The following is a 19131-nucleotide window of genomic DNA, read 5'->3' as shown; positions in this document are numbered from 1 at the left end:
GTAAGAGTCTTAGGGGTCTGTTGTTATTTTCCCTAAATCGATACTACATCTTTTTACTCCTTCCCTAGTGAAGTTTATAAGGTTTTTATGGTAAAATTCCCCCAATTAAGTCATTCTCCCTAGAATCCAAAAAGAAAACCCCAAACTTCATCCTCTCCAAAGGAAATTCTCTCTCTAGAACTTCATTGCTAAGTATGGTAGTCCTACATCCATAGATAACTCATGGGTTCCTTTTAAAAACATTTCTAATGATTCATTTATGATATATTATGTATGAATTGATAATTTCCTATAGTTTTTATGTTGAATTCCCCAAGAACCCATGAAACCCCAAATTAGCCAATTATGATTTTATGATGTGGGTTTGTTGATTATAGAAGAATATTAGGAGATTATTCTTGTGATAGTTGAGTTACTTGAATTATGATTATATCCATGTCTAATGTAGTAATTCTATATATGTTGATCGAATGTGATCTATTGTTCTTGAAGGGTACAATAGGAGAATTATGCATGATTATGAGATTTATATATATGCTTTATGAACACTTTGAGGGTAAAGCGAATATGATTATGATCTAATTGTTGTGTTGTTGGAAATTATCCTCATGTACACACCTATGTATGATTATGATATGATGTGAAGGGTTCTCTCACAATATGATGATTCTAAGGTTGAAAGGTTATTCTCACTTATTGAATCTATGAGCTACAGTATGAATTATGTTGGATTGAGTGTCAAGACATTCTTCCATGAATATGAACTTAAGTTAAGACTTAATATATAATCCATGGGAATTAATGCTTAGCACCGAGTGGATATAAATATGAGATGGAAGCATATACGCTAGTTGAGTCTGGCTTCCCAATGAAAGCTTTTACACTAGTTGAGTCCGGCTTTCCAAATGGGTTTTTTCTACCTTAGTTGATTCCGGGTTCCCAAAGCATATATTTCATGAGATGGGAACCTTCTACCATAGTTGAGTCCGGGTTTCTAGAAGTAATCTCCTTATCCCCTAAACTATGTGCCCTCATAGGTATTTACCTAGTGGATATACCTACAGTAAGAGTATTGTTCTACCTTAGGCAAGTAGGACAACCCCTTTTCGGAGTGGGGTAGACACTGGATTCCATGTTAAGCTCACATGGTATAGTTAAGGCTTATTCCCCATTATGATAAAAGTATGAACAAGAGTATGAATGGTGAGCTATAGTTACTCAAGAGGCCATACTTAGTGTGAGTGACATTATAGGATCTTATTCATGCATTGCACAAGTATGCTTTGAGGATATGTATGATATGTTCCTCTTATGACATGATAATATGCGAGTTGATTATGCTTATGACTTATGCTTTTTCCTTATCTTCCAAAGGATGCTTTAGCTTAGCAAATTGCATGCATTCAACTAAAACGTACCTTTTAGCATGTTTTCATGATTTTATGCATGACTATCATACTTGGTGCATTTTTGTACTAACCCAAATTTTCCTATATTTTCCCTAAGTTGTAGGGTTCGGTTCTCGAGGTGGTCCCCATTGTGGCTAGAACTTGGATCTACTCATTCTCCTTGATTGTTGGTGAGTCCTCATGATTCTAGGATGGATATTTTCATTTAGTAGTTTCATTCTTCCATTTGACTTTCGAATCATGTTGTATGGGTTGTGACCCTAGTTTGATTCAAGTATTGTAATAGATGGCTAATTGAGACAAGTCTAGACTTTCACTTTCCTTTAAGAAAATTTTGGACTTGAAATGCATTTTTACTCTTTATTGTTCTATGCTTAAGTTATGATATGCTAAGTGGCTTACACAGAGCCCTTTCGGGGTTCTATGTGCCTTGTTACGTCTAGGGGGTACCCTTGGGTCTTGACAAACTTAGTAATTAGAGCACAAGGTTTAGAATGATTCTAGGATGACGTCTCATAAGCCACGTCTAGTAGAGTCTTATTCATAAATGTGAAGCGCGTCACATTTATAAATGAGAGGCTATAAGATGATTAAGAAACTACATTTCTTTCAATACTTTTAAGTCGTGCCTTAGAGTTTAACTCTATAAAGTCCCACTCTTAATCCTTCTCTTGTGTCTTTAGGAAATGAATACACGAAGGGCTAACTCTAGAAGGCTGAAAGAGGAGGATGTGAATCAAGGAGCTCCTTCTCAAGAAAATCAAGGTCCAGTTGATCCCGTGGTTGAGAATGTGACCCATGCGAAGTTTAGGTCTACTATCCAAATGTTGGCTCAAGTCATGACGGCTAAAGACAATAGAGAAGTGATAGCTACGGTGAATCCTACTGTGAATTCGGTTGCTTCTAGGGTTAGGGATTTTGCTAGAGTGAACCCTCCCATATTTCATGCCTCTAAAGTGGAAGAGGATCCCCAAAGTTTTATCGATGAGGTCTATAAAGTTCTTTCTATTATGGGGGTGTCTTTGCAAGAGAAGGCGGAGTTAGCCATCTACCAACTAAAAGATGTTGCTCAAGTATGGTATGATCTATGGAAGAGGGGAAGACCCGTAGGAGCGGTCCTGATTGAGTGGGAAACGTTCAAATCGGTATTTCTTGATAGATTATTTCCTCGAGAGTTGAGGGAAGCTAAGGTGGAAGAATTCATTAATCTTAGGCAAGGTAACATGAGTGTTAAAGAGTATGCCTTGAAATTTACCCAACTATCCATGAGTTGGGTAGGTTTTTGACGGGTGTGTCTGACTTGGTTAAAGAACAATGATGTGCATCAATGCTCCGTCATGACATGGATATCTCAAATATTATGGTGTACGCTCAACAAATTGAGGAGTTAAAACTCAAGGAAAAAAATAGGGAGCTAAAAAGAGCAAGAACCGGTGATGGGAACTTCTCTAATGCTAGGTCCGATGGACAAGGCCGACCCAGGTTCAAACAAAGGTTCTCCAACCAAGCCTCCTCTAGTGCTTTAAGGGTCAACAAGGATAGGGTTTCCAACCCTAAACCTCAAGGACGTACTAGTGGTAGTTCTTATGTTGCTAGGCCTTATTGTGCAAAATATGGTAGAAAGCATGATGGCAAGTGCCTTGTTGGTATTGTAACATCTGGCAATTTGAAATAACTATGGAAAAGCTTGAAATTCAGAAATAGTCATTTTTGGAAAAATTTAAAATCTGGAAATTTGGTTTAAGTGTGGGAAATCAGTGAGTTTTGTCCAACTTTGAGCAGTCATAACTCCTATATCAAGATGATTTAGGAGTATTTCTAGTTATGTTTGGAAAGCCCTTGGAATGATCTTTCCAACGCCGCCAAGTTTGCTCGATTCCGAGTTCGTATGAGCGACTTATGCCCTTTGGAAGTTGGGCAGTTGGCAAGGAATCCGTCCGGAAATTTTAAGGGCATTTTGGTCTTTTCCGTAGCCATTTCTTTTGGGATTATATTGTGTGTTAGGCTGATGTTGGATCATTTCTGTCCCATTTTAAAAGAGAAAGAGTTAGGGTTCTTGAGAGTGAAGAGGAGAAGAAGAGAAGAAGAGGAGAAGAAGAGGAGAAAGGGAAGATCAAGCAAAGATTCGTCAAGATCATCGTGGATTTTCGTCGGGGGTGATCCCTACCAAGGTATGTGAGTTCATAGTGATGGTTTGATCCTTTCCCTCACACACCAAGATCATTTTCATTATTGAGAAAGAGTGGATATGTTGTTGAAGTTGTTGGGTAGTGTTGTTGATGTTGTTGATTGTGTTGTTAAAGTTATTGTTGGTTGTGGGACATGATTTGGTTGTGTGTTTGAAGTTAAATCTCTTTTATGTTGAGGGATTTTATGATCCTTAGTGGTTGGGATTGGAACCCTTGAAGTTAGGGTGGTTTAGAGTTGAAGAAAAGAGGAGAAAAGTCGGATTTTCTGGGGAAGGGGCTAGCGCGTCGTGCCTGCCAGCGCGCCCCAAAGGGGACTCTGAGGTCCAGCCCTTGGGGCGGCGTACCTCTCAGAGCGCCAGCAGGTGCCCTCTGAGCTTCGAGGGCTGGCGCTCCACGCCCTGCAGAGCGCCAAGGACGCCATGTTCTCCCTTTCTTTCCACACTTTCTCATGCATGTTCCTAGGTGTTATACCTATGTTCCCTAGTTGTTTCCAACACCCCAAAGTGTTTCTAAACATCCCGAACTCATCTAAATACATGTGATCATACACCTTGAATCCATAGTTCAATTCAAGGCAAGTTAGTAGCAAGTTAAACAGAAGTTAGAGTCAAGTCAAGCAAAGTTAAGAAGTTAGTTCAAGTAAGTTTTCAAAGTTGTTCAAGAGTCTTTCTTGAACGTTTTCACTTCATTCTAAGGCTCAAGTTGCAAGTCAAGTAAAGAGTAAAGAGTCAAGAGTTCCAAGTTGAGTTCATTTCTCAAAGTTATTAGGGAACTATGTATTCCCAAAGAAGTTTTAAAGAAATGTTTTTGCATTTAAACAATGTTGGAAACTGAGATTTCCAAAGAGCCTTCGGGCTAGTTTTTGAGTAATTATCTCATATCAGCAGGAAGAAATATGTTTTAAAAACATAAGAGCCAGTACATTTTTTTGGGAGTAGTATCGAGCACCGAATTGGGGGAGCGTTCAAAGAACCCACAGCCCCCATAGAACCATGTTAGCCACCATGGGTAGAAAAGGATCATACTTTTTGGATGAATCCTTTTCCAGATAGACTAGTGGATCCATTAGGCAGTTCAGGTCTTATACATTTGGCCGGGTATAAGATGTTCTGGCAGCGTGAGGTCGATCGCTTTATCATCACTATAACTCTCATGTGATGGTTGTCGGTTAGAGAAACTCCCACAGCAGTTATTGTATTTTCATACACAGAAAGTATTGTATTTTATATACATCAATTCATTTGTATTTCTATATACATCTCAGGCTTATTGTATCTTTGTATACACACAGAGTTTATAGCATGTTTAAAGCAGTCTTTCTTTATACCGAATTGTTTTAAAATTTGCCTTATATTGAAAGAAGTCAGTCAAGTTAAGTTGAGTTGAGCCAGGTAAGCTATTTCAGTTTCTTCCAGATTTTCTTCTAGCCTTTGTTGCTTAGTTTCCAGCTCGCATACTCGTACATTCCATGTACTAATGCCAGTTGGCCTGCATCTTATGACGATGCAGATACAGGTACCCCAGATCAGCATCCTGCACGTCGTTGATCCAGCTGAGCACTCCAGAGTCAATGGGGAGCCTCCTTGCTTTCCGAAGGACTCAATTATTTTGTGTACTTAGTTTTGTTCTATTAGGATGTTGCAGGGTCTGTCCCAACATCCATCTCAGTATTTTAGAGGCTTCATAGACAGTCAGTCAGTTAGTTTTGAGTCTCTTATCTATGTATAGATGTAAATATTCTATTTTGAGACCCAAGGTGCCTTGTTGGCCAGATTTGTATCAGTTAAGTTGTCTTATGACTTTGCTTTGCATGAAGTTATTCTGTTGAGTTAGGTTTCCGCTGAGTTAAGAAAGTCAGGCCAAGGGTTCGCTTGGGGCCAGCAATGGTCTCCGAGTGTCGGTCCCGCCCAGGGTGTAGACTCGGGGCGTGACAGGTATCGATGGGTGTTTTAGTTGTGGGAAGGTTGGACACAAGATAAGAGATTATCCAATGCTCAAGGTTAAGGGGAGGGAAGATAAACAAGCTCCTCCAAGCGGTTCAAACTCCAATGCCCAAAAGCAAAACCATTTTTATGCTCTTCAATCCCGAGGTAACCAAGAGAGCTCCTCGGATGGGGTGACCGATGTGTTAAAAGTCTTTTCTATTAATGTATATGCCTTGTTAGATCCTAGTGCTACCTTGTCCTTTGTGACACCTTTTTTGGCCATGAAATTTGAAATACTCCTCGAAGAGTTAGTAGAACCTTTTCGATCTCTACCCCGATTAGTGACTCGCTGGTGGCTAAAACATTCTATAGAAGTTGTCCCATTTCCTTGTCCCATAGAGTTACTTTGGTGGATTTTGAAGAGTTAGATATGTTAGACTTTGATGTGTGGGTATAGATTGGTTGCATGCATGTTATGCCTCTATCGATTTTAGGACTCGGGTGGTTAGATTCCAATTTCCGAATGAGCCTATCTTAGAGTGGAAGGGGGGAAATTCTATCCATAGATGTCAATTTGTTTCTTGTCTTAAAGCTAGGAAGATGATCTCCAAAGGGTGTATTTATCATCTTGTTAGGGTGATGGAAATTGAGTCTGAAACCCCTTCTCCAGAGTCGGTTGCGGTAGTAAATGAGTTTCCGGAAGTATTTCCCGATGATTTGCTCAGTATTTCTCCCAATAATGAAATAGATTTTGGTATTGACCTTTTATCGGATATGCAACCTATCTCCATTCCTCCTTATAGAATGGCTTCAGCCAGTTGAAAGAGAAACTAAAGGATTTGTTAAACAAGGGTTTTATCCCATCGAGTATCTCTTCATGGGGTGCTCCAGTGTTGTTTGTTAGAAAGAAGGATGGGTCCCTTAGAATGTGCATCGATTATCGTCAATTGAATAAAGTGACCATCAAGAATAAATATCCCATTCTGAGAATTGATGATTTGTTTGACCAACTTTAAGGGGCTAGCTATTTTTCAAAGATTGATCTTCGTTCGAGTTATCACCAACTGAGGGTGAGAGGGGTTGATATTCCAAAGACGGCCTTTTAGGAATTGATTTGGTCACTATGAATTTGTGGTTATGTCATTTGGGTTGACAAATGCTCCGGCGGCATTTATGGATTTGATGAATAGAGTGTTTAGGCAATACCTAGATATGTTTGTGATTGTGTTCATCGGTGATATTTTGATCTATTCAAGGAGTGAGAATGAACATGTGGACCATTTGAGAATTGTGTAACAAGTTCTTAAGGACCAACAACTTTTTATAAAGTTTAGCAAGTGTGAATTCTGGTTAAGGTCTGTAGCTTTCCTTGGTCACATTGTGTCAAGTGAGGGTATTGAGGTAGATCCGAAGAAGATGGATGCGGTCAATAGTTGGCCTAGACCTCTAACTCCTTCCGACATTAGAAGTTTTTTGGGTTTGGCCGGTTACTATAGGAGGTTTGTTGAGGGGTTTTCTTCCAATTTTTCTCCGTTGAAGGCTTTGACTCAAAAGAAGGCTAAGTTTGAGTGGTCAGATTCTTGTGAGAAAAGCTTCCAAGAGTTGAAACATAGACTTACATCTGCTCTGGTGTTGACCTTACCGGAAGGTACGAATGGTTTTGTGGTATATTGTGACGCCTCTAGAGTGGGGTTGGGATGTGTCCTCATGCAAAAAGGTAAAGTGATTGCCTATGCTTCAAGGCAACTTAAAGTCCATGATAAAAAAATTATCCTACCCATGATCTTGTATTAGCGGGGGTGGTATTTGCCTTGAAATTATGGAGACATTACTTGTATAGGGTCCATTTGGATGTTTTCACCGATTACAAGAGTCTTCAATATGTGTTTAGTCAAAAAGACTTGAATCTCCGACAAAGAAGGTGGTTAGACCTTTTGAAGGATTATGACATGAGTGTCCTTTACCACCCCAACAAAGCTAATGATGTAGCGAATGCACTTAGTAGATTGTTCATGGGTAGTGTGGCTCATGTAGAGGAAGAAAAGAAAGAATTGGTTTGTGAGGTGCATAAAATGGCCCGAATAGGTGTCCAACTAGTAGATTCCACCAAGGGTGATGTCATGGTAATGGTTCCGAATATTTCTTTGTGATGGATGTGAAGTCTAAACAAGACATTCATCCTATATTAGTCGAGTTGAAAGGGTCGGTACTCAAGAAGTCCATTGTGGCTTTCTCCCAAGGGGGAGATGGGGTGCTTAGGTACCAAGGTCAACTATCTGTTCCGGATGTTGATGGTTTGAGGGAACAAATTTTAGAGGAAGGTCATAGTTCTTGGTATTCTATTCATCCGGGGGCTACCAAGATGTACCATGATCTACGGGAAGTCTATTGGTGGAATGGTATGAAGAGAGATATTGCGGGATTTGTAGCCAAATGTCCTAATTGTCAACAAGTTAAGGTTGAGCATCAAAGTCCGGTAGGCTTGTCCTAAAATATAAGTATTTCCACTTAGAAGTGGGAAGATGTAAGTATGGACTTTATTGTGGGTTTACCTCGCACTCGAAGGCAACATGATTCTATTTGGATCATTATAGATAGGATGACAAAATCAGCCCACTTCATTTTTGTCAAGGTTTCTCATTTGGTGGAAGACTATGCCAAGTTGTATATAAGATAGTGAAGTTGCATGGGTCCATTTATCTATTATTTCAGATCACTTTTAGAAGTCATTCCAAAAAGGGCTTGGTACTAAGGTTAAACTTAGCACAGCTTTCATCCCCAAACCGATGGGAAAGCGGAACGTACCATCCAAACATTAGAAGATATGTTGAGGGCATGTGTTATAGACTTCAAGGGTAATTGGGATGACCCCTTGCCATTAATAGAGTTTGCCTACAATAATAGTTATCACTCAAGTATCGGTATGGCTCCCTTTGAAGCCTTGTATGGTAGGAGATGTAGGTCTCTGGTTGGTTGGTTCGAGGTAGGTGAAATTGCTCTTATTGGTCCTGAATCGGTTCAGGAAGCCATTGAGATATCCGACTCATTAGAGAGAGGTTGAAAATGGCTCAAAGTAGACAAAAGTCTTATACTGATGTGAGAAGAAGGGATCTAGAATTTGAAGTTAATGATTGGGTTTATTTGAAAATCTCGAGTGATGAGATTGGAGATAAAGGGAAACTTAGTCCCCGATATGTAGGCCCATACCAAATTTTGCAACATATTGGTAAGGTTGCCTATGAGTTGGCCCCAGTTCATTCGGTATTCATGTTTCTATGCTTAAGAAGTGTATTGGAGATTTGGTATCCATTATTCCCCTAGAAGGGTTGGGAGTTGACGAAAGTCTCTCATATGAAGAGGATCCGGTAGAGATCCTAGACCGGCAAGCCAAGAGATTGAGAAACAACGAAATAGCTTCCCTGAAGGTTTTATGGAGAAATCATTTAGTTGAGGGTGCTACTTGGGAGGCCGAGGCCGATATGAAGTTCCAATATCCTCACTTCTTTCCTTTTGCTCTTATTCAAGCTTGAGGTATTTAGTTCCTCTTGATTTTTAGTGTTTTGGGAGTCATGTGCGTTATATGAGCTTTTGTACGATTTCCTTACGTTATGCATGTTCTTGAGAAATTCATGTTTAGTAAGAAAGTGAGTTTTTATGATTGACTTTTCTCATGATGTTGTGCATTTAGTATGAGTTGTCTATTTGACTTCATGAGGTGAGTTGATAGACATGCTTTAGTATGCTTTTGAAAGTAATTGCATATTGGCTCCATGATATTGTGTTGAGCATGCTTTTAGTTGGAGAAGGTAGTTCCTCCTATGAATATGAGAAATATTGAGCTTCATGCATATTGGGTTGTTAGATGTAGTTCCTACTTCCTTGTATTGCATTGATTATGTTTTGAGATGGAGTTGAAGTTTCCTCCATTCAATTGTGCATTATTTGGATGTTGCATGCATGATGGGCTGCTAGTCTTGAGTCTTTATTTCCATAAGGTGTCTAGATCGTCATTCGAGGACGAATGTTCCCAAGGGGGAGATATTGTAACACCTCTGAACCTAGTAGGCTAAACTAGAGCTAAACGTGTGGGTTAACGTCAAGAAAAATAGGCAAGGGCCTATTATACATTGGAACTAGTTGAAGGAAAACATTTATGTTGCTTTGACCCACTTGGCGATGGGAAGTACCATCACAAAAATGACTTGGCGGTTAGGCAAGTGGAGCTAGAGTCGCCCATTGGACTGCCTAGGGGGCCCAAGATTCTGGAAAATTGGGCGAGCTAGGTCGGGGCTCGCCAACCCTGTTGCCGCATCGCCCAAAGGCTCCTCCTCATCATCCAAAGTCTCCTCCTCATCGCCTAGTGGTCTACCTCCATAATGTGGGCACTGGAAATTTCGGCGAGCCAAGGGACAACTTGGTGAATCGCCAAGTGCCCTTGGCGAGCTAAAGCGTGCAGATCTGCAGCTTTTAAGTAGGAGTCTTCGGGGTCTTTTGTTATTTTCCCTAAATCGATACTACATCATTTTACTCCTTCGCTAGTGAAGTATAAAAGCTTTTTATGCTCAAATTCCCCCAATTAAGTCATTCTCCCTAGATTCCAAAAAGAAAACCCCAAACTTCATCCTCTCCAAAGGAAATTCTCTCTTCAGAACTTCAAGGAAGAAGAAGAAGGAAGAAGGTGGAACTAGGGTTCAAGAATCAAGTTCTCCTCATCAAATCCTTTCGGTTTCATTGCTTAGGTATGGTAGTCCTTCATCCATGGATAGCCTTCATCCATGAAGTCCCTCCAAATTCAATTTCAAAATTAGTGATTTCCCCAAAAGTTAGGGTTTGACTTCAAACTCATGGGTTCCTTTCAAAAACATTTCTGATTTATTTATGATATATTATGTAAGAATTGATGATTTCCTATAGTTTTTATGTTGAATTCCCCAAGAACCCATGAAACCCCAAATTACCCAATTATGATCTTGTGATGTGGGTTTATTGACTATAGAAGAATATTAGAGGATTATGCTTTTGATAGTTGAGTTACTTGAATTATGATTATATTCATGTCTAATGTAGTAATTCTAGATATGTTGATCGAATGTGGTCTATGGTCCTTGAAGGGAAAAGTATGAGAATTATGCATGATTATGAGATTTATGTATATGCTTTATGAACACTTTGAGAGTAAAGTGAATATAATTATGATCTAATTGTTGTGTTGTTGGAAGTTTTCCTCATGTACACACCTATGTATGATTAAGATATGATGTAAAGGGTTTTCTCACAATATGATGATTCTAAGGTTGAAAGGATATTCTCACTTATTGAATTTATGAGCTATAGTATGAATTATGTTGGATTGAGTGTCAAGAAATTCTTCCATGAATCTGAACTTAAGTCAAGACTTAATATGTAATCCATGGGAATTAATGCTTAGCATCGAGTGGATATGAATATGAGATGGAAGCTTATACGCTAGTTGAGCTCGGCTTCCCAATGAAAGCTTTTCCACTAGTTAAGTCTGGCTTTCCAAATGGGTTCCTTCTACCTTAGTTGAGTCCGGGTTCCCAAAGTATTTATCCAATGAGATGGAAACCTTCTACCATAGTTAAGTTCGGATTTATAGAAGCAATCTCCTTATCCCCTAAACTATGTGCCCTCATATGCATTTGAGGACAGTAAATCTATTAAAATAAAGCCCTAAATGAGTCCAAATCGTGGACTCATCAAGTATGAATGGTGAGTTATAGTTACTCAAGAGGCCATACTTTGTGTGAGTGAGATTATGGGATGTTATTTATGCATTGCACAAGTATGCTTTGATGGTATGTATGATATGTTCCTCTTATAACATGATGATATACGAGTTGATTATGCTTATGACTTATGTTTTTCCTTATCTTCTGAAGGATGCTTTAACTTAGCAAATTGCATGCATTCAAATAAAACGTCCCTTTTAGCATGTTTTCATGATTTTGTGCATGGCAATCATACTTAATGCATTTTTGTACTAACCCATATTTTCCTACATTTTCCCTAAGTTTAGGGTCCGGTTCTCGAGGTGATCCCCATTATGGCTAGAGCTTGGATCTACTCATTCTCCTTGCTTGTTGGTGAGTACTCATGATTCGAGGATGGATATTTTCATTTAGTAGTTTCATTCTTCTATTTGACTTTCGGACTATGTTGTATGGGTTGTGACCCTAGCTTGATTCAAGTATTGCAATAGATGGCTAATTGAGACAAATCTAGACTTCCGCTTTCCTTTAAAAAAAATTGACTTGAAATGTGTTTTTACTCTTTATTGTTCTATGGTTATGTTATGATATGCTAACTGTCTTACATGGAGCCCTTCCGTGGTTCTATGTGCCTTGTTACGTCTAGGGGGTACCCTTGGGTCGTGACATACTTTCAGTTATATCAGTTGTTAAGATATCAAATGAAAGATCTCTGAGTCCTCTTTCTGATTCCACTGAGTTTGCTAATTTTCGAGCTCGTATGAGGAAATATGCCCTTTTGAAATCAGGCTGTCCATTTAAGGAAAGTTACCCAAAAATAGGAGGGGTATTTTAGTCTTTTAATTACCCCCAATTATTCTAAACGCAAATTTTGCCCAATTAAAGGTCTAAACTAATTAAAATCAGTTACATTCATCCCTAAAAGTGTTTAGGGTTTTCGAGAGAAGATTCAAGAGGAGAAAAATTCCAAAGTTTCAAGCGTTCGTTCAAGAAATTCAAAATTTCGCCAAGAACCTAATTCTTTGAGGTATGTAAGCTTCCATAGTGTTGGGTTCGTTCACCCACACGCCAATCATGAGTTTCTTTTTGTGAATCTATCCATAAATATTGAGCAATTTAATTTCTTGATGAATTCTTGATATGTGTTCTTGAAGTTTCCTTATCGATTAAATTTTGATGTAACATTCTACTTCGGTCAACTTGAAACGACCATATCTCTTAGAATATAAAGAGTTATGTGTCCCATAACCTATCAAATTAAAGGTATTTGAATATGCCTTCCAACGCCACTAACTTCGCATCAATCCAATTTCTGAGTAAAAATTTATGACCATTTTAGTAACCTGATATAGTGTTGTTACGAATTAGCCGACGGGAAAATATTAAAATGGATCATTTTTTGTCATTTAACCTCCAAGAAAACCCTAAACTAATTTCTTGACTAATAAAAGGCTGAAAACAATCAGATTTTCATCTTTTAATCCATCATTCTCTTCTCTTTCAAACCCTAGGGTAAAACCCTAAGGAAAAATCAAATTAGAAGACTTCATTCAAGATTCTTTCAATCTTTTTTTCAAGATTGTTCTTCAAGGTAAGTCTTTCTTCAAGAATTCCATTTTCTTTAACTCAAATTCCTCCATACAATTATGAATCACTAATGAAAAACATAATTCTTGGCCATAGATATTTCAAGAAACTAATTCAAGAATCTCATGAAAGGTTTTCTCGATTGTTTACCTTCAAGCTAGGGTTTCAAGGCTTTTAATCAAGTTCTTCTTCAAGATATTCAATATTCTTCAAGAATCGTATTCTTCCCGGTATGTAAGGCTATTATAGTGTTGTATTAGTTCGTCTTCACGCCCTACATCTTCTTTCAAACCAATAAAGGAGTAATATAGGATTGTACCCCTAGATTTGAGTATTCTTAAGATAAGTTGATTTTAGTTCTTGAGTTCATGGTTCTTTTAAAAATTGTATTCCTAATTATTGAGTTTCTATTTATTTTTTTGAGATCCTTGAGTTGATTTGTTCAAGTCTATAATTCAGCATGAACCCTATTTTGAGTTATAAATCTTAAGAAGTTTTTCGAAGCCAACACTTGAGTTTTAAACTGAGTTTTGAGGAAGTAAGTATGAGAATGAGAGGAGTCGTATACATGAGTTGCATATTGTTATTTAGACCCTTGAGTCGAGTCGTTCATGCCCATAAATTCTGCATGAACTCCATCAGTTGAGTATCTTTGAGAGGAGTAGTATCGTCAAGTTTTAAGTCTTGAGTATTGACTTCCTAATCATTTAGGGATTATATTCCTAACCATGGGGCTACTAAATGTTACCCATGAAGGTCCTTGAGTTGAGTAGTTCATGCCCATAATTTCACATGAAGCGTGTAAGTCGAGCAGTCTTGAGATGAGAAGTATCATTGAGTCTTTGAGTTAAGTAGTTCATGCCCATAATTCCGAATGAACCCTCCAGGTCGAGCATTCTTGAGATGAGTAGTATCATTGACTCCTTGATTTCTAGAGTTGTTGAGTTCCAAGTATTGATTTCTATGCATGGTTATTGAAAACCTTGAATTGAGTCGTTCACATCCATAATTTGGCACGAACCCTATTTTAAGAAATCTTTTTACAAATTATTTTAAAAGATGTTTAAAAGACTTGAGCACTGAGTTGAGTTCATTTTTTTAAAATAATATATAATAACTAAGTATTCCCAAGAGTTAATGTTTTTACATTTACGATGAGAGGAAACTGAGATTTCCAAAAGAGTTTTTAGCAGTTTGAGTACCATCTCTTTTAAGAGAAAGATTACTCAAAACACATAAAGAGTTATGTTTTTAAACATATGAGCTAGTATATTTTGGGAGTAGTATTGATCACCAATATGGGGGAGAGTTCAAACAACTTACAGGCCCCATAAACCATAATGTGGGTAGAAAGGGTCATACTTTTTAGATGATTCCTTACTGCTTTTTACTGTAGACTATTGGATCCACTTAGTTGAGGAGTTTCTCTACCCTGGCAACGTATAGGACAGTTCTGGCAGCGTGGGCGAGACGTTATATCATCACATAGCTCATAGTGATGGTTGTCGGTTAGAGAATCTCCCAAAGAGTTATATTGTATTTTATATACAAATTGAGTTATAACTGTATTGTTCAATACAACTGAGTTGTTATCTAATATTTTAAAATCTTACCATATATTGCATCTTTTATTGTTATTTTATCTTGAGTTGAGTGCCTTTGAGTTGAGTATCATATCTTTAAGTTGAGTATCTAATCTTTGAGTTGAGTATCTTTTTCTTTAGTTGAGTTTAGTTAAGTGAGTTGAGAAGAGGTTAGTATGTTTCCATTTTATCAAGTTCAAGCCTATGTTTATGCTTTAGAATTCCCCTTACATGCTCGTACATTTCATGTATTGAGTCATTTGTCCTGCATCGTTTCATGATGCTGATACAGGTATTTAGGAACATCAACAATCGTTTTGTTGAGGTCATGTGCTTTTCAAATCAGCTTTGGTGAGCCTTCTTATATTTTGGAGGACTTTACCTTTACCTTACAATTAGTAGTTTTGAGATGGCGTGGGTCTTAACTCGATATCTTTCTGCAATAGTAAAGGCTTCATAGATAGAAAGAGTGTAAGAGTTTTTTGTATTTACTTTCTTTTGAGTATTGTTCTGACTTTCATAAAGTTCACTATTGGAGTTTAATGAATGTAATTCAGTTTTAATCTTATTTATGCTTGAGTTAGTCTTCCATTTGTAACCAGCCAGAATGAGGGTTTGCTTGGGACCAGCAATGGTTCTCAAGTGTTGGCCACGTCCAGGGTGTAGGCTCGGGTCGTGACAAACTTTGTATCAAATCACAGAGTTCAAAAGTCCAAGGGTGTCTATGAAGCCGTGTTTGTAGAATCCTAGTTATCGGTGTGAAGTGCGCCACATCTATAGTTAGGAGGCATCATTATTTAGGAACTATCTCACTTCTTTTAGACACTTAATCGTGCAATAGAGCTATGTCATAGAGATTTATTCATGCTCATGCGTTTCTCAGATTGATTCGACTACCCGTCATACTAGAGGTGTTTGAAAAGAAAAGATAGGCATTTATCGATGAGTTGCTCTTAGAAAGAGTCTTGAGGAAGCCCATGAGTGAGTTAAGTGTTGAGTTTCAGAGGAATACACTCATGTTATTATGAATCGTGCATTTGAGCTAAAAGCGTGTTTTACACTCTTCCCTAAACTTTATTCAGCTAAGACCTTTAAGAGGATGGTAAGTTTAGAGCTTGGGTAGTATTTTCGCCCTAAAAGATAGTATGAATTACGAGATTATGAGCAGTAGTAGTGAAAGTGCCCAGAATTAGTGGAAAGTATTCAGAGGTTCAGTAATCAAAGGAAAGGAGATAGTGATGGGACAAATTATGTTATTGCAATCATACACCTAGTCAGTTATAAGTGATAAGTTCCTTTATGAGTGGAATAAGGAATAATAATTTTGTAGAGAGTTCTCGATAGAATAAAGAGGAATAGTTACTAATCATGATGAGATAGAGTATATTTTAACCAAAATAGAGTTGATGTGGATGTGCCATCGTGTCAGAGGAGAATAAATTCATATGTTGAATAAGAGAACATAGTATTCATGAAGTGATATATCTAAGCTAGGCTTATGGTTTGTTTAAGAGGAGTTAATTATCCTATCGTGATAATGATGGTATGGCAATTCCATCTAGGGTCATAAATGTGGAGGAAAAGCAAGATGAGGTTTTATTATTAGAAATAGCTAAATGAGAGCACTTTGTTGATTCTAAATAGTAATGCGGGCAATTCTAGTTTGTATGCCAGAGATGATAAGAGTAACCTCGTTCAATACCCAGTCCAGTCGTCATTCGAGGAAGAATGATCCCAAGGGGGAGATATTGTAACACCCCAGAAAAAAATTTGAGCCAAGACTCGAACCATGTTTCTATGTGAGTAAGATTTTACCAAGGAATTTAAAATTTCTTAAATATTAAGGTCAGGTCACTAAATATAGCACCTTCAGTTCCAAAAAGAATTAAGGAAAATTCACTCAAGTCATTCCTTTATTCTTTTAAATTTTGGGTCAACATTAAATGATCAGAACTTTCAGTACAGAATGAGTTAGGAGACCAATAAGATATCAAATGAAAGATCTCTGAGTACTCTTTCCAATGCCACCATGTTTGCTAATTTTTGAGCTCGTATGAGGGAGATATGCCCTTTTTAAATCAGGTTGTCCATTTAAGAAAAGTTACCCAAAAATAGGAGGGGTATTTTTGTCTTTTCCTTACCGTCACTAATTCTAAACGCGAATTTCACCAAATTAAGGGTCTAAACTGATTAGAACCAGTTTCATTCATCCCCAAAAGCATTTAGGGTTTTAGAGAGAAGATTCAAGAGGAGAAAAAGTCCAAAGTTTCAAGCGTTCATTCAAGAAATTCAAGATTTCGCCAACAACCTAGTTCTTTGAGGTATGTAAGCTTCCATAGAGTTGGGTTCATTCAGCCACACGCCAAATCTGAGTTTCTTTCGCAAATCTATCCATAAATATTGAGTAATTTAATTTCTTGATGAGTTCTTGATAAGTGTTCTTGAAATTTCCTTATCCATTAAGTTTTGATGTAAGATTCTACTTAGGTCAACTTCAAATGACCATATCTCTTAGAATATAAAGAATTACGTGGTCCATAATGTATCAAATTAATGGTTTTTGAATCTCCTTTCTAACGCCACCAATTTTGCGTCAATCCAATTTCTGAGTAAAAAGTTAGGACCATTTTAGTAACCTGATATAGTAATGTTACGAATTAGCTGACGGGAAAACATTAAAAAGGGTCCTTTTTGTCTTTTTACCTACAAGAAAACCCTAAACTAATTTCTTGACTAATAAAAGGCTCAAAACAATCAAATTTTCATCTTTTAATCCATCATTATCTTCTCTTTCAAACCCTAGGGAAAAATTCTAAGGAAAAATCAAAGTAGAAGACTTCATTCAAGATTCTTTCAATCTTTATTTCAAGATTCTTCTTCAAGGCAAGTCTTTCTTCAAGAATTCCATTTTTTTTTCAACTTAAATTCCTCCATACAATTATGAATCACTAATGAAAATCATAATTCTTGGCCATAGAGATTTCAAGAAACTAATTCAAGAATCTTAAGAAAGGTTTTCTAGATCGTTTACCTTCCAGTTGTGGTTTCAAGGCTCCTAATCAAGTTCTTCTTCAAGATTCATCAAGAACCTTATTCTTTCAAGCATGTAAGGCTATCATTGTGTTGGACTAGTTCATCCTCTCTCCCTACATCTTCTTTAAAACCAGTAAAAAAGAAATCTAGGATTCTACCCCTAGATTTGAGTATTCTTGGGATAAGTTGATTTGAGTTCTTGAGTTCATGGTTCTTTTAAAAATTCTATTCCTAATTATTGAGTTTCTATATTTTTATTGAGATCCTTGAGTTGATTTGTTCATGTCTATAATTCAGCATGAACCTTATTTTGAGTTATAAATCTTGAGAAGTGTTTCAAAGTCAACACTTGAGTTTTAAACTGAGTTTTGAGGAATAAGTATGAGAATGACAGGAGTCATATACATGAGTTCCATATTGTTAGTTAGACCGTTGAGTCGAGTCGTTCATGCCGATAAATTCCGCATAAACTCCATCAGTTGAGTATCTTTGAGAGGAATAGTATCTTTAAGCTCTAAGTCTTGGGTATTGAGTTCCTAATCGTTTTGAGATGGAGTTGATGTTTCCTCCTTTGAATTGTGCATTATTTTGATGTTTCATGCATGTTGGACTGCTAGTTTTGAGTCTTTAATTCTGTAAGGTGTCTAGATCGTCATTCGAGGATTAATGTTCCTAAGGGGAGATAATGTAACACTCCAGAAACTTGTAGGCCACGATCTTAACAAGAGGGTTAGAGTCATAAACGTACCTCCATGTACCTAAAAATATAGGGTTTTGTGTTAGAACGTCAAGGTACAAACCCCAAGGACCAACCATGGGTCCTTGAGGAAGTCATTTATAAGCTGCCTGGGCAATAACCCACAGAGGGCACCCACGCCTCGTGGGTCAGGCCACACCTCGTGGGTGAGGTGCGTAGGTCAAGGCCTAGGAAAATAGTTTCCAGAAGCCCGACACAGAATTCACCAGCATGCCATGTGGGTCCACCCACGGGCCTTGGTCGTAGGGTCGTGGGTTAGGTCTGAAACTACCTTTTGGCAGTTACACTTAACGGAATTATGGGGTTTTCCACTTTAAGTTAATATTAAGTGACATCATATTACACCAAAATTAGACTAACTATATAAGGTTTTTCAGTCCTAAATTAAGTCATCTTCCTCATAATTACAAATCCCAAAAGAATGACCCAAAACCCTCTCCAAAAAGTCTCTCTAGAACTCCAAGGAAGAAGATGAAGAAAGTGAAGCTAGCATTGAAGGAGCAAGCGTTTCTCCTCAATTTCAGTGGAATTCAAAGCTAAGGTATGGTAGCTATTCATCCATGGATAGATTTCATCCATAGAGTCCCTTCAAAACCCAATTTCAAAGATAGAAATTCCCCAAAAAGCTAGGGTTTAACTCCAAGTTATGGATTCCTTTCAAAAATGATTTGATTGATTTAATTACTTCATATTATGATTGAATTGATGATTTATTATAGTTTTATGATGAAATCTCCTAAGAATCCATGAAATCCCCATATTTCCAATTTATGACCTTGTGATGTGGGTGAATTGTAGAAAGAAGAGTCTTATGATATTATGCTTATAGTAATTGAACTATTTGAATCATGTTATTATCTATGTATAATGTACTAATTCTAGATGTGTTGATTGAATATGATATATGGTCCTTGAAGGG

Source organism: Solanum verrucosum, unplaced genomic scaffold (genome assembly GCF_900185275.1).
Source record: "Solanum verrucosum unplaced genomic scaffold, falcon-dt-bn FXZP01000029.1, whole genome shotgun sequence".
Lineage (NCBI taxonomy): Eukaryota > Viridiplantae > Streptophyta > Magnoliopsida > Solanales > Solanaceae > Solanum > Solanum verrucosum.
This window is presented reverse-complemented; position numbering follows the sequence as displayed.